Genomic DNA, 17,743 nt, shown 5'->3' on the forward strand with positions numbered 1-17,743 from the left:
GTAGTTTTAATTATTTTAATTAGGTAAATTTGAGTGAAACAGTGCTGATTTCCATGTTCTCATTAATATAAGACAAAATGCCATTATCCTGTAATAGGCAAAAATTCAGTCCAAATTAGTACTATTGTAAAATATCCATGACACATTATTTTTGGAAAGTTTATATTTTCAATAGCTTACTTTTGCATTTTGTTTATTATTAATAAAGATGCATCTATCAATCATATTTAGTAACTGAAAACTATCTTGGAAATTTTGAATTGATACTCTGGTTTACATATTTGGTAACCATGATTATTTTTTAATTCATTAATTATCCTATATTATACATTATGATATAAATGGCATAGATTCCATAAAAAGAAGTGACGTTACAGGATATCATAGAGCCCATTCCTTACAGTACACCCTGGTGAATGCCCACCTAGTAGGTATCCCCTCTCCTTGCTGCTTTTGTTCAGATAATGAATACCCACACTTCCTGTAGATTTCTTCCAAGTCCCAGCAATTGAAAATGGCATAATCTAAGACAGTGAGTCTCATTAGAGCTAGCATTAACCCACCGGGGCCATTTGGGAGATCTGCAGGCATGTTTTGGAGTGCTACAATAATGGGAGTCATGGCTCATGTTGATTTGTTCCTCAGACAACACTGGTTGTCCTGCAGTGAGTGGCACGTTGCTCCATAATGAGTAATTTCCCACATACCTCACTCTCTCTGTAACTCTCTCAAATAAATAAATAAATATTTTAAAAAAAAGAAAAAAAAAGAAAGTAGATATAAACCTCTGTGGGCTTTGAACCTCTGGATTGGCCATGAAATCATTTTCCTTGGTAACACTTTGCATTTCTTCTCTAAATGAAAGATTGAAATAAAAACACAACCTACTTCTCTCCTGTCTGACACAGGCAACATAAGTAATAGAAATGAGGAGAAAACAGTGTAGATGGTGTGAACATGGGTGGCAAAACCTATGAATCCAGTGCAAGCATCACAAGACCCTTAACAGCTGAGAAAGATCTGGGAGTAAGAGATACATGACTACCCTGTGGTTGAGTCAGTATTGTGGCTGCATTTGGTGCCAAAGCACAATCTTTGACCTCAAAGAATAACATGGGCCATAGATTAGGAGTCTAAGTAGTTTGGGTTGAAAACTGAAGACTTCACAAAATTTGTGAATGTAATAACATAAGGTCTGAAATCCAAGAGGCTATCTGCAGAGTATGGAACAGAAAATTAAAGAAGATGGTTAAAAGCCAAGGTATTGCAAGCATATTCAAGAACACAAGAAAAGGAATTACAATTTAGACAATGGGTGTGGACAAGTTCAGAGAAACATTAGTTTTAAACAATCTTTGATTTTTTAAAAGATTTACTTATTTATTTGAAAGTCAGAGTTAGAGAGAGAGAGAGAGAGAGAGATCCTCCATCGGCTGGTTCACTCCCCAGATGGCTCAACAACCAGGGCTGGACCAGACTGAAACCAGAAAACAGGAGCTTCATTCAGCTCTCCCACATGGGTGGCAGAGGCCCAAGGACTTAGGCCATCTTTGATGCTTTTCCCAGGTCATTAGTAGGGAGCCAGTGGGACAGCGGGGACACACAAATCGGTGCCCATAAGGGATGCCAGCCTCACAGATGGCAGCTTTACCAGCTATGCCACCACACAGGACCCAGGAATCCTTGATTTTAATCACACTACCAGAGACTGCTCTTCATGCCACAGCCTATTTCTATTGTAGACATTTTGGTATGTGAATAAATCAGCCTTGTTAATGTCCTGCTTTTTTCCTGGCTCAGAAAGGTAAAAAAATTTTAGTCTTCAGTTTCTATGGAGTCTTCCTTGCCATGCCTATAAAGTTCAAATATAAACTTTTCTGTATGGAAGATGCATTTGAAAATATAGCATTAAGTATGCTATATAAAAACATTATCAATACTAACATTATCAATACTAGTATTTTCTGGGTTCAGGTTATAGGATAAGATAGCTGATGAATGGCATTCAAGTAGGAAAGAACCAAAAATTTGTGTTGAGTGGTCATGATTATCCAATAGGTTTAAGGCAGGAATTCTGAAATTCTAACACAATTTTAATATGAATTAGAAACAGCTGGGGAAGCTTATGAAACATGTATTTCTTTCTTTAAAAATGATTTATTTACTTGAAAAAGTTATACAGAGAGAGAAGGAGAGGCAGAGAGAGAGAGAGAGAGGGAGAGAGAGAGGTTTTCCATCTGCTGGTTCACTCTCCAATTGACTGCAATGGCTGGAACTGAGCCGATCCAAAGCTAGGAGTCAGGAACTTCTTCCCGGTCTCCCATGCAGGTATAGGGGCCCAAGGACTTGAGCCATCTTCTACTGCTTTCCCAGGCCATAGCAGAAAGCTGGATCAGAAGTGAAGCAGCCAGGACTCAAACCAGCACCCATATGGATGCCGGCACTGCAGGCAGCGGCTCTACAAACTACACCACAGCGTATTAATTTAATTTGGGGGCATCTCCCTGAAACATAGATTTCTGAGCCCCACTGCAGAGCTTCTGATTCAGTGGGACTAGAGTAAGGGCCAAGAAACTTTGAAAATAGTTCCATATCTTGAGAACCACTACATTATATAACAGTATACTATAAGAGATGTCACCATTCTAAGATGCTAATTGAAGAGGCAAAACCTGGAAGCAGTGCAGACCAACAAGTAAACAAAGGACGCTGAAGTTAAAAATGAAGTCATGATGACCCTCCTAAGAGAGTCACCACCTTAAAGGCCCAGATGCCCCACAGTTCTAGGGATGGATTTCCTCATCTCATTGGTTCAGTATGGTACCTGACCAATGGTTTCTGAATTCACTTTTGAAGATGAGCTTCCATCACCTATTTATAGTAAACTTTACATTAAAACATTTGGGAAGAATAAATGCAACTCATAAATATTTATAAATGTTCATTAAAATGGAAATTATCTTTTCAGGAAAGAATTTAAATTAATATGCTGATAATAAGGAAAGGATGCTACGTTTTTAAAAATCATAAGTCATCACATGGTAACTTTTTAAGGTCAATATGATTAAAATAACTACAGTATTAAAAATATTCTATTGATTTAAACTATCTGAAATTTTATTCCTCCACTTACCATTAAGCTTATATTTAGATAATTCAACAATTATTTCTCTGTATATAATCAAATTTTACTTGCAGAAAATCAGGGCAAACTAGTTTCTTCCCCATGATCCATCCACCAAAAACCATTTCAAGCTAAATTAAAAGAAAATATAATCACTGTGGAATGTAAGCATTTTGGTAGGCAGAGAGGAATCCAGAATATAACCTATTCTATGGAAAGACAGCATGTTGTGTAACTGTAAGAAAGGACTTTATGTAATGAGTTCCTACCTTCAATTTATCTGCTCGCCCATGGCCATGGATTTCATGTAGAAAAATACCCTACATTACTGATCCAAATTGCATGTATTCAAAGCCTTGATTGCACTTTACTCAAATGTTAATAACCTATATTCCAGGGGCATTCCATCCTCCTTTTCATTTTGAGATGATAGGCCTATGTTAAGGCAAGCGGTTCCTATGCAAGAAACATTGATGTTTAAGACTTTTTAGAGGGTAAGCTTTCTTAGTTTCTTTTGAATAATATAACTGAAAATAGTACCTAGTCAGGCTCAGTTCTGCTGTGAAACTTTGAACAGGTCATTTTATTCTTTCATTCATTCATTATTTAGATCCTGCTTGGTTCCAGAAAGGATTTGTTCAGTCCACTATAAAAGATATAGGAACTATAAAATCATCAAATTCAGTTTTCAGAACAAACATCAAATAAAGTAGGGTACAATTTGATAGTTTTACCATAAGAACTAAGTTGTGAATATCTGATACTCAAGTACAAAACTTAGTTCATGCTTGGGGCCAGCACTATGGTGTAGTGCGTAAAGCCACTGTATGCAGTGCCAGCATCCTGTGTAGATACTGGTTCAAGTCCTGGCTGCTCTATTTCTGATCCAGCAGATGGAAGACCTCTCCCTCTCTTCCTCTCTCCCTCTCTCCCTCTCTCATGCTCTCCCTCTCAATCTGTCCCTGCCTCTCTGTAACTCTACCTTTCAAATAATTAAAATAAATCTTTTTAAAAAACTTAGTTCATGCTTACAAAAAGCTAAAGGGAAAAAAGATAATGACAATCACAAGAAAACTATAATGAATGGGAGTTTTGATTGATTAATCCTATAGATGTCATAATTTCACAGAAAAGAAATTTCCACTAGTACTCAATTTCAGGGAGAATACATTCAATAGTTCTTTATATCATAAACCTGGAATAAAACAATAGGTAGTAGAAATCTCTTTTATGAAAGACACCGAGGTATGTTTCATATGACTTACATGATATCAACTACTGGGGAGAAAGAACGATGAGTCAGTATTGTTGCTTACTTCCCATTAATGCATTCTGTATTCTAGATGAGGAAAGTGGCACACTGAGCTATAATTGGCTCAAAGTATGAACACATTAATTAGTGGTACCAATTAACATGAACTAAAGTTTGGTCACTGTTTAAACATACATTTCTTATAAAACCATGTACTAGTTCAGTTAACAATAATTTATAATATTGATGATTTTCTTACGATAATGTGAGCTACAGAAAAAAACCTAGAAAACCCAGAGAAATGAATGAATAACATGGCTGCTTATACAAATTCTTCATTTATCAGTTGTTTCAGCATAGAGCTAGAATATACCCAACCACTAACCCATTCAAGTTTGCCATAGATAAACTTGTGTTGGTGATGGAAGATTGAGTTTTAGGCTTTCCATGAAGCTTAAAAGGCCAGATTCCATTCATGTGTTAAATAGTTCTTGAGCACCTACTGTGTGTCATACACTATTGAAGCTACTGTGACTATAAAATTGGTCTGTTTCAATAAGAAATCTAAGAAAAATTAGGTACAAAAGTCACCTCCAGAAAATTATTCAGTCTGTTTGATATTCTTTTAATATTGTCATTTGGATACCAAAAACCATCTGCCAAAAGTCACGATTCTGTTTTTGACAGAAATGGTACTGAACTATTTATTCTCAGAGTTGTGGTTAGCTGATAGAGTTGTTTCATTATATCACTCCAATTCTGTTGGGTAAAGTCAGCAGAAGCAAAGGCCAGCTGCTCTGTTTGTTGTGCTACAAAGATTTGTGCTCAGTCTATTTTAAATCTGAATCAAATTATTTACAGGAGAGCTTTAAAGGGAGAGATCTGAAACAATAAGAGTTAATGACACGTAGGATTAGATTTTATTCTGTCTATATCACATTTCCCCGCTCTGTCTCTTAAAGTGTTATTCTCAAAGGAGGATTATCTCCTGAGATTTATTTCACTTTTATATTAGTTGGCCCAGACATCATTATTTTGTGGAACCAATGGCTTATAATAAATCAGTAATGTAGCAAAAACTTTGAATTAAGCTATGTTTACTCATTATTTTCAAGTATATGAAAAATATATAACAGCAACCAATAGTAGAGCCCACATGACTTTGGCCTGCCTCTTCTTTATGTATGAAGGAAGAAAACGAGTACTGCTTGAATACCTATGAGGTGCTGAGCTAATAATAATATTAGACACTTTGCTGTGTATCCAGCAAATCACTGACTGTAGGAATTAGGATCCTGATTTTGCAAATGAGAAATTTTAGACCAAAATTTTAGTCTTCTAACTAGTGATAAGGTTAAATGAGATAATCTAAGTAAAACTCTTAGCATGGTACAAGCTTATAGGAAATGCACAGTTTATTATGACTATAATTATTACCATGTTACTGAGAAGTTATATAACATTTAAAGACACAAACCAAAATAGTTTAGAATGTTTTTGATAAAAGTTGACGTAATTTCTAAGCAGTAGTGCCACTACAAGCCACTCTGATACTGCTATGAGTCACATGTAACCAACAGAATTCAAGGAGTCAGTCAACAATTTTTTTCTGTGTTTTTACTCGCAGTAGAAACAGTGCTCTACAAATATTGATATGGTCCAGTACATTTCCCAGCCCCCCTGTGGTTGTGTTAGGGCCATGTGACTAGCCCTGGCCCATGAGCTTCAAGCAGAAATGCCAGGTGTCATCTAAATGAAGAGGCTATTTAGAGATAATGTGCCTCCATAATTCATCTTTTTCTACACTCTGAGGTCTCCTCTAGCCCATCATAAGATGGCATGAGCCTAAATTCCTAAGTCACCAGATAGAGGAAAGCACTTGTGAAAATAAAGTAGAATTTGCATGACAGGGAATCAAATTCTGTTCTGCTAAATCCTTGATATTTGCAGTCAATTACTACTGCAGCCTGGTGTTTCATTCAAGAAATATGTATTTTATTCTCACAATGCACCAAGTACTGTTCTAGGCAATGAGAATATAAGACACTCTGGAAAAAAAAAAAAAAAAGACCTAAATGAAAGATCTCTGCGAGTGAGATCCCAGTAGAAAGAATGGGCTATCAAAGAAGGAGGTACCTTTCTCTGAAGGGAGAAGAGAACTTCCACTTTGACTATGACCTTCTCTAAATATGATCAGAGTCAGCAAACTCAAAAGGCTTCCATAGCCTTGGCAACTCATGACTAGAGCCTAGGGTGATTACTGATGCCATAAACAAGAGTGTCAATTTGTTAAGTCAACAACAGGAGTCACCATGCACCTACTCCTCAGTTGGATCTCTGTCCTTAATGTGCTGTGCATTGTGATTTAATGCTATAACTAGTACTCAAACAGTATTTTTCACTTTGTGTTTCTGTGTGGGTGCAAACTGTTGAAATATTTACTTAATATATACTAAATTGATCTGTATATAAAGATAACTGAAAATGAATCTTGATGTGAATGGAAGGGGAAAGGGAGTGGGAGAGGGGAGGGTTTGGGTGGGAGGGAAGTTATGGGGGGTGAAGCCATTGTAATTCATATGCTGTACTTTGGAAATTTATATTCATTAAATAGAAGTTTTAAAAAATTAATATTTAAGTTTAATTTTGCGTATTCTCCAAGATATTAGTTTTACCTCTTTGAATATACACTTTTGTAGGTGCTTTGAGTATTCTGGGGATAATGTGTTAGATATGTTTATGATCAAATACATTCAATTTTAGAGAAAAGTTGAATGAAATACTCCAGAATGAAAATGGTTTTAGAACTCAGAACCAAAGTGGGCATTCTTCTTAGCCTATTGAAAAACACAACCTGTGCTTATCATACCCTCCCCAGAAATAATACTTGTGTAGAACAACAAGAAACGACACTTATTATGTTATATTGGAAAGAAAGTAGAATTAAAACTGTGTGTAAAGAATTTGTTGATTGCCTAAGAACACAATGCTCACTACAATGGAATCCACAGTTGATGTTTCCCTTGAAGACGATTGCTGACCACAGGACATTGAAAATCAGACAATTCTGGTACATTTTAAAACAGAAATATTCTGAAAAATACGAGCAATAACTTCATTTAATCTGAATAATATCCCAACTGTAATTAAACAAAAAAATCAAGCTAAATTTACATTTAGGTTAAGCCCAAAATATGATGGTTTTATGCCTCAAGCAAACCAAGTGCAATTGGTTCTCTCTCAGAATGAACCAGTAGAGAAAGAGGCTTTATTACAGAACTGAATCTTTACACCTTCAAGTTTTCTGTACTTACTCTTGAGTGGCATTACTAAATCTATTAATTAACTAAAGTAACTAATAAATCATTAGACAAAATAAATTCCCAGGATATAAAACAGAATGTAGCATTAAATCTACTCTTTTTGAAATTTGCTCTAGCCATCTTTGCATGTGGCCACTCAGATAAAAACCTAGTGTCGGGATTGGAGTAAGATGACAGAGTAGGGATGAGCTTACTGCTCTGGTCTGGGAGAAGATAGTTTTTTTTTAAAAGGGGGAGAGAGTGCAGTTTCAGAGAAGAGTTAGGGAGAAAGCAGCAGAGAAAAACTCCATGCAGGTTGGAGGGATGCAGCAGACCTACATGGAGGGTGTGGAGATCCACAAATTAGGACCCCAGCAGCCAAGAGCCTCCATACCAGCTTTGGAGAATGAAATGAGACCAGCCTGCAGCAACCTAAGCCACTGGTGATAAAGCTGTAGGAAAAGCCTGGAGGAAATCAGGCTTGGAGCCCTGTGGGGGATAGTGTACCTGCCAAACTAGAGGAGAAAAAAAAGGGGGGGGGGGAGTTTGTCTCTACCTGATCACCCTGCAATGGCAGCCTGTAACAAGGCTATAGAAAGCAGGCACCATTTTGGACATATGTAACAGCTGCACCAGCTCATGTCTGCACCCAGCAACCAGCCAAGTGGAGACTCCTGAATCTAGCAGGGAGAACTGATAGGGGTCTGGATGCTCATGACTGTGGGAGGCTTGTGTGCCAGAACTGTGAAAACACTGAGTCTCACTGAGGCTTCTTGGGAGGGTTCAAGGTGTGGCTGGGACTTTGGGCAGTCACTGTGGGAGGCTTTACACACTCAGGGCTTCCTGGTCCCCTGGTGAGGAACATTGCAGGGGAATCTACATACACCAGGGACTGCAGAGATCCTTTGTGTGGTCCTTGTGGAAGTGCAGACAGATATTATACCCACTGGGGCTAGTGCCCAGGAACTGATCTTCAATGAGGAGAGGAAATGAGCTGAGTCTACACCAACAGAACAAACCTACCCTCTAATTAAAAAAAAAAAAAAAAAAAAGATTTACAATGCCCAACCTGGGTGTCACCTTAATACTTCCTTAACCTTGGAGCACTAAACAGAGCTCCCTGGCCACACCCAACACACACCTCTAGGTATTCCCTGAAAGAAGTCATTCCACTAATCCAATCAGACATATTCCAAAGATAAAAGCTGCCAAAGGAAAAAAAAACACACAATGCAGAATAATAAATGCACAAATTCAAGAAACGAGAATAAGGAACACAACATAACACCTCCAAAAGAATACAAAACTTCAATAGTAGAATGTGTAGATGATGAGTTTGAAGAAATGCCAGAAATGGAATACAAAAAATTGAACGTAGGATTCCTTAGGACAGAAGCAAATCCATTAACTAATGAAATCCATACATGACATGAAAGGACATTTCTCCCACAAAATTGTGACTTTAAAGAGAAAGCAAAATTAAATATTGAAAATGAAGAACTCAATAGAAGAAATGAAAAATGCAGTGGAAATTCTTAACTACAGAAAAGTGAAGCAGAAGAAAGAATACCTGACTTAGAAGACAAATTGCAAGAAATTATAAAGTTAGGGGCCAGCGCTGTGGCTCACTTGGTTAATCCTCCGCCTGCAGCACTGGCATCCCATATGGGTGCCAGGTTCTAGTCCCGGTTGCTCCACTTCCAGTCCAGCTCTCTGCTGTGGCCCGGGAGGGCAGTGGAGGATGGCCCAAGTGCTTGGGCCCCTGCACCCACATGGGAGACCAGGAAGAAGCATCTGGCTCCTGGCTTCAGATCAGTGCAGCACCATCCGTAGCAGCCATTTGGGGAGTAAACCAGCAGAAGGAAGACCTTTCTCTCTCTCTCTCACTCTGTCTACAACTCTGTCAAATAAATAAAATTAAAATCATAAAAAAATTATAGAAACAGAAAAACAAGAAGAAATTAGAAAACTAAAAAACATTGTTGGGAATCCATAGATTACTATCAAATGACCCAAAATTCTGGTTTTATGAGTTCCTTAAGGCATGGAAAGAGAGAAAGGATTAAAAGGCCTTTTTAGTGAAATAGTAACAGAAAACTTCCTTAATTTGGAGAAAGAAAGGCATATCCAAGTACAGGAAGCAAATTGAACTTCTAATAGATATGACCAGAAAAGTTTCATCATGACACATTGTAATCAAACTCTTCACAGCAAAACACAATGAAAAGATTCTAAAAAGTGCATGAAAGAAATGCCAGATTACTTTCAGAGGACCTCAAATTAGACTAATAGCAGACTTCTCATCAGAAACCATACAGGTTAGGAGAGAATGGTGAGATTTATTCTAAGTCTTAAGAGAAAAAAACTCTCAACCCAGAATATTATACCCTGCAAAGCTCTCATTTTTTAATGAAGGTAAAATAAAGATCTTCCATAAAAAACAGAAATTGAAAGAATTTATCACCACCCATACAGTCTTGCAGAAGATGCTTAAGGATGTGCTGTACACAGAAAGAGAGAAACATGGTCATCACTACAAAGGAAGGTAAAGAAAGAAAATACCCCAGTAAAAGTACAAAGGAAATCCAAAGTAAAAAATAGGAATATTTATGGAAAAATATTATGGCAGGGAAAAGTTGTTACTTATCAATAGACACGTTGAATGTAAATGGCCTACACTCTCCAGTTAAAAGACAATGAATGGCTGAATGGATTAAAAAACAAAACCCATCTATCTGCTGCCAATAAGAAACAAATCTCACCAACAAAGATACATGCAGACTGAAAGTGAAAGGATGGAAAAAGATATTCCCTGCTAACAGAAACCAAAAAGGAGCTGGTATAGCCATCCTTATATCAGAAAAAATAGACTTTAACACAAAAATTATTAAAAGAGACAAAGAAGGGCATTATGTGATATTTAAGGGATCAGTTCAAGAAGAAGATATAACTATTATAAATGCATATGCACCTAATTATAGGGGATCAGGCATTTAAAAGAAATGTTCAGGGTTGTAAAGGGAGACATAGACTCAAATATAATAGTAGTGGGGGACTTCAATAACCCACTTTCAGCAATGGACAGATCAACCAGACATTTAAAGAAGAACTAACTTAAATTCTTCTCAAGCTATTCAAAACTATTGAAAGGGAGCAAATCCTCCCAAATTCTTTCTATGATACAAGAATCACATTAATTCCTAAACCTGCAAAAGATGCAACTGAGAAAGAGAACTACAGACCAATTTCCCTGATGAAAATAGATGCAAATGTTCTCAACAAAATTCTAGCCAATCAAATCCAAAAAAAACATCAGAAAAATCATTCACCCTTATCAAGTGGGACTTATCCCTGGTATGTAGGGATAGTTCGACATTCTGAAATCAATCAATGCGATATATCACGTTAACAAACTGAAGAACAAAAACCATATGATTATCTCAGTAGATGCAGAGAAAGCATCTGACAAAACAAAACACACTTGAATGATGAAAACCTAAGGATATTGGGTATAGAAGGAACATTCCTCAATCCAATCGAGGCAATCTATAACAAACCCATGGCCAGCATTCTATTGAAGGGGAAAAGGCTGGTGCCATGGCTTACTAGGCTAATCCTCTGCCTGTGGTGCTGGCACCCCTGGGTTCTAGTCCCGGTTGGGGCACCAGTTCTGTCCCAGTTGCTACTCTTCCAGTCTAGCTCTCTGCTGTGGCCCAGGAAGGCAGTGGAGGATGGCCCAAATGCTTAGGCCCTGCACCCGTGTGGGAGACCAGGAGAAGCTCCTGGCTCCTGGCTTCAGATCAGTGCAACGCACCAGCCGCAGCACCCATTTGGGAGTGAACCAACGGAAGGAAGACCTTTCTCTCTGTCTCTCTCTCTCTCACTGTCTAACTCTGCCTGTCAAAAGGGTGGGGGGGGGGGGAGTTGGAAGCATTCCCACTGAGATCTCGTACCAGACAAATATGCCCACTCTCACCATTGCCATTGAATATAGTCCAGGAAGTTTTAGCCAGAGCCATTAAGCAAGAAAAAGAAATAAAAGGGAAACTAATTGGGAAGGAGGAAGTCAAATTATCCCTATTTGCAGATGACATGATCCTATATATTGGGGATCCAAAAGACTCACTAAGAGACTATTGGAACATATAGAAGAGTTTGGTAAAGTAGCAGGATATAAAATCAATACACAAAAAACAATAGCCTTTGTATACACAGACAATGCCATGGATGAGAAAGAACTTCTAAGATCAATCCCATTCACAATAGTTACAAAAAATCAAATATGTTGGAATAAATTAAACCAAGGATGTCAAAGATCTCTACAATGAGAATTATAAAACATTAAAGAAAGAAACAGAAGAAGATAAAAAATGTGAAAATCTTCCATGTTCATGGATTGGAAGAGTCAATATCATCAAAATTTCCATACTTCTGAAAGCAATTTACAGATTCAATGCAATACCAATCAAAGTACCAAGGACATTCTTCTCAGATCTAGAAAAAAATGATGCTGAAATTCATATGGAAACATAGGAGACCCTGCATAGCCAAGACAATCTTATACAATAAAAAGAAAGCTTGAGGTATCACAGTACCAGATTTCAAGAAATAGTACAGGGCAGTTATAATCAAAACAGCCTGGTTCTGTACAAAAACAGATGGTTGACCAATGTAACAGAATATAAATACCAGAAATCAATCCAAGCACCTACAACCAACTTATCTTTGACAAAGGAGCTAAAACCAATCCCTGGTACAGGGTCCTACATGTAGAACATTTTTTGCCACAGTGTTTTGGGTTTCCATGCCTGAAATTCTCTCATGGGCTTTTCAGTCCAACTGGAATGCCTTAAGAGCTGATTCTGAGGTCAGAGTGCTATTTTAAGCACTTATTCCATGAGTCTGCTGGATGTCCTGCTTCCCTTGTTGGAACATTCATGCTTCTTTAATTCCATTTATTATTATTATTATTGTTATTACTTCCAAACACTTAATCTTATTTTAACTTTAATATTTAATCCTATCTATATGATCTCTTTAATGCTTAATCCTATATCTACAATCACTTTAACACTTAAAATGCTATTATTTACCATCCTACTCAGGGGATTTGGCATCCCATGGCAAGAAAACCTATTCTTAACAACATGAAACATTCATCAATAAAAATAGGTAGACAGTTATGATGGTATCATAGAAATCTCAGTGATTTAGTTCATTATACAAAATGTGCAATTTTTATAATAATGCTTACTTTATATATATTTAAGTATATATGTGTGTAGAGAGGCAATTAAAAGGGAAAGCTAAAGTTTCTCTTTCTCTGGTACATGAAAAATTGAAAGAATAAAGGAAGGTATTATAGATTTCTATCTGAAAACCACAGCCATTCATTTCTAAAATGCTGGTGGTTTCAGCTGCATACATTGTCTTTAGATAGATCCCTTTAACTCTATATTTATATCAATATTCCAAGTTGAGGTTTTTGAGGGTAGAAGCCAATCTCTTCAAAAATCTTATCTATACAATCTATGCAATTTATTTCATAGACTACCTAAAATGATTTCTATTTTACCTTTTAGATTGTAGAGGTTTTTCCTTTACACTACTCTGTCAAGCCCCTTCTCCTCTGACGTTGCTATATATTGACATAAAAGTCCTTTTTTCTCTAGGGTAGCTATCCAATGAAGTGTACAAAAATTAATTGATATTTTCAAACGACTTTGAAATAGAAGCATCATAGACCTATCAATGAAATAAGTTTGGCAGTCAAGCTACTTTAAATTCAAAATTCCTTAAAATAGAAAACCAGTTTTTTTAAAAAAATATATAATACTAGAATTGGATTTAATGACATTTTTGAAATGCCCTAGATATTACTAATCTAAACATATGACTTAAAATGAAACCATCCCATGGATGGTCTTTTTCTTTTTCTTTCTTTTTTTTTTTTTTTTTTTTGACAGGCAGAGTGGACAGTGAGAGAGACAGAGAGAAAGGTCTTCCTTTGCCGTTGGTTCACCCTCCAGTGGTCGCCGCGGCCAGCGTGCTGTGGCGGGCGCACCGCGCTGATCCAAAGGCAGGAGCCAGGTGCTTCTCCTGGTCTCCCATGGGGTGCAGGGCCCAAGCACTTGGGCCATCCTCCACTGCACTCCCTGGCCACAGCAGAGAGCTGGCCTGGAAGAGGGGCAACCGGGACAGAATCCGGCACCCCGACCAGGACTAGAACCTGGTGTGCAGGCGCCGCAAGGTGGAGGATTAGCATAGTGAACCGTGGCACCCGCTCCCGTGGATATTCTTTTCATGAAATCCCTGGTTTTCTAGTTTCCAGGTCTATGTAAGACTCTTAAAAATTGTTTTATGCAGTCCATAAAATAATTGCAAAATATCCTGGAATTCCCAAAGATGGAAGGAGGATACACTGTGCCAAAAACTAGCAGTCAATCAGAAATGATCAATAATTTTGCTGGAAAGTTTGCATTTATTTAGAACAGCCATCATCTGCAAGTAGGAAAATTATTACATATATACACATAGCATTTTTATTATTCAGACATTAGAGAAATAAATTAAAATTTAATTAACCCATCAATATTTTGTAAATATTAAGAAAAATGTTTCTTTAACTAGGAAAATGCAACATGGTTAACCTTGGATATTCTATCTTACAAAGTACTATGTCAAAAAACTGTACAGACTTTTTCTAATTGAAGAACAATTTTGATAATAAGAACTCTACAATTGGATTGCTATTTTTGCCATATCCTCAGTAGTATTTTAGATTTTAAATATCACAGCATATTTTAGAATTTAAGTAAAAATGTTTCCCCCTTTACTGGTAACCTAAAAGCATCTTAGGCTTCTTTGTTTTTAATCCATTTTATTTCTTGGTTCTTAGTTAAATTTAGTTGCTACTCACTTAAGTCAAAACACTGCATTCCAATAGAAATTATTAAGAATTTCATGATGGGAGTCAGGTATCTGACAAAGCTACTAGGACATCAGGATCAACAATCTCATCTCATATTGGGCAGAGTAGCTGGGTTCAAGTCCCAGCTCTGCTCTTCATTCCAGCTTCCTGCTAATACGCAGACTTGGTTTGAGTTCCCAGTTCTTGGCTTTAGCCTGGCCCAGCCTCGACTGCTGTGAGCATCTGGGGATTAAACCAGTCAATGAGAATTCTGTCTCTTACATTCTCTCTTACTCTCAAATACATATATAGTTTTAACTACAGAATAAAACAAATAAATTCTGACTACCATAGATTGTGAAGGAAAGTTATAAAGATTAAATGAGGTAAAATACAGATTTTTCTTTTGTTTTCTGATATTATCATTTGATATTATGATATCACAAATTATAATTGTGTCTCTTTATAGGGCACAAAGTGATGCTATGACATCTAAAAACTATATAGAATGATTAAACCAAGTTGATTATTATGTCCATCATCTCAAATTCTTACCATTTACTTCTTTCTATCTAATTGAAACATAGTACCCTTTGACCAAAAATTTTTCACCTATAATCAGCATTCAATAGGTACTAGAAACTTTTTATGGTTAGGTTTTTTTTTAACTCATTTATTGCTTATCTCTGAGGTATTAACTTAAAGAGAAGTACTTGTTCCTACTCCTAACCCTCTCTGTTATCATTTAGACTAAGCAAGACTACAGAAACCATTCCTCCTGCTTCTCTTGTTTCCACAAGCTACAAGAACATGTTATCCCTAGGGACTCAGTAAGCCTATATTGAATAAATGAATGGTGAAACCAACAATCAATCAATCAATGGGTAGATGCCTCTATGACATAAAAAACATATATAAGGACCTATAAAGACTTACAGCAAAAAGACAAGTTTTAGCCCACTTCATTTTATTCTAGCACCACTTAAATTTACAATTTGTTGACTAATTGATTTGCAACCTCTATGTGCTAGGCTTTATCAAAATCAGAAAAAAATTTAAATTACTCATAACTAACTCAAGCATCAGTGAATGTTCAAAGAGAACAATAAGTAACTGCTAGCAAAACATTGGTTAATACCGATTGTGATTAGCAAACTAATCAAAACATAATTAAGGCTATCAATATATACTTTTTTCAACTTTTATTTAATAAATATAAATTTCCAAAGTACAACTTTTGGATTATAGTGGCTTTCCCCCCATAACCACCCTCCCACCCGCAATCATCCCATCTCCCACCCCCTCTCCCATCCCATTCTTCATCAAGATTCATTTTCAATTATTTTTATATTACAGAATATACACTTTAAAAGCGTGAAGATGTTGAGAAATCGATTTATTTTTTTATTTTTATTTTTTGACAGGCAGAGTGGACAGTAGAGGGAGACAGAGAGAAAGATCTTCCTTTTTGCCATTGGTTCACCCTCCAATGGCCTCTGCGGTAGGCGCGCTGTGGCCGGCGCACCGTGCTGTTCCGATGGCAGGAGCCAGGTGCTTCTCCTGGTCTCCCATGGGGTGCAGGGCCCAAGAACTTGGGCCATCATCCACTGCACTCCCTGGCCACAGCAGAGAGCTGGCCTGGAAGAGGGGCAACCGGGACAGGATCGGTGCCCCGACCGGGACTAGAACCTGGTGTGCCAGCGCTGCAAGGCGGAGGATTAGCCTACTGAGCCGTGGCGCCGGCCTGAGAAATCGATTTATTTTGAAATGTAAGCAAATAATTTCTACTTGATGTTTTCAGGCTAAGCTTTCATTTCCTCTCTCATTCAAAAAGCATTTATTGCACATTGACTACATGTGGATCAACTTCTGGGCTTAGGAGTCAAGGTGAGAATGCCCTGGTCGTGCCTCCAAGGCAGGGCCACTGTAAGCCCAATGGTAACATGGACAGAATGTTGTCCACACAGTAGATGCCATGGGTGTGTTTGGGGTTTCCTAACCACGGTATCTTACTGGAAATATATTCCCTGGTTAAAACCCTGATTCATCTGGTCAGTACAACAGAGTTCCAAAAACAACACTGTTCACAGATTTTTTTGTTATTATTATTCATAGAGTGAAATATAACAGCTCTGCGCCTCTTTCTTCAACTGAGTCAAGAAGGCTATGACAGCTCACCTGTTTCTCAGGAAGACCAAGACTCAAGTACTTTCAGTTCCCTGTAGGTCTATATTTTTATCAAGGACTCATACCAGATAACATGAAAGAGTAGTCTTTCAGTAACTAACACTACAAAGAAAAAAATCTCTCCCAGAACACAAGAAGAAATAGCTTGCCTTCAAAAACTGCTTTACTGGATTTTTAAGGCAACAACAACAAAATTAATAAGAACAGCTATTTTTAAAAGGTCATTAAAACTCATGTTTTAAAAATAATTCAACTAAAAATTAAAACTATCACATTATATATACATGTTTTCTGTTGCTAGAAAGAAAATTTTATTTCCTATTTCTCCTTGATCTCCTATGGACAACAGTGAAAAAAAAAATTGGAAATACAACCTAATAAAAAAAGATACAGACTAGGACTCAAGAGACATGGATTCTGGACATATATAATTGCTAATTAACTGCTGGCAGCGTACTTAAGGTCACTGACTATTGTCTGTGGGGCAGAAATTGAGGTCCACTGGCCTTGCTGTTGACCAGATTAACATCGTGGCATCCGAAAGATCTCAGAGATGCCCCATGAAATGATAAGCTTTTGGGGAGCACAGTCTGCAAGCAAACCCCAACTGACAATTTTGATGTAAAAATAAATACCCTGTTTCCTTTAAATTGATGGAGAAGTAAATGAGGCATAGATCTACAGAAAAAAGAAAATGTTATTCCCACATAAAAATTCGTCATTGGAAGTAAAATAAAAACGTGTTGAATCACAACCGGAAATATTCTGCTTGCAATGATATTTTTAGATTATTTTTAATGTTATAGAATATGCATGCATATTTTCTGTGTCAAAAACTCACAGTAAGCAAAAAATTCAGAGCCACTATGGAAGCTCACACTTCACCTCTCTGTATTGCTTCCTGTTAAAGGACCTCTCACTAGAAATAAATGTTCTACATCTATACCCAATTTCTGAAATCTTGTTTT

At 37.1% G+C, this 17,743-nt stretch overlaps 1 protein-coding gene across 1 annotated transcript in view; it reads right to left on the bottom strand.

Annotated features, from left to right (window-relative positions):
- MAPK10 (mitogen-activated protein kinase 10) overlaps positions 1–17,743 on the bottom strand; it is a 456,407-nt gene that overhangs the window by 136,629 nt on the left and 302,035 nt on the right. The window lies entirely within an intron of this gene.

Source organism: Lepus europaeus, chromosome 8 (genome assembly GCF_033115175.1).
Source record: "Lepus europaeus isolate LE1 chromosome 8, mLepTim1.pri, whole genome shotgun sequence".
Classification (NCBI taxonomy): domain Eukaryota; kingdom Metazoa; phylum Chordata; class Mammalia; order Lagomorpha; family Leporidae; genus Lepus; species Lepus europaeus.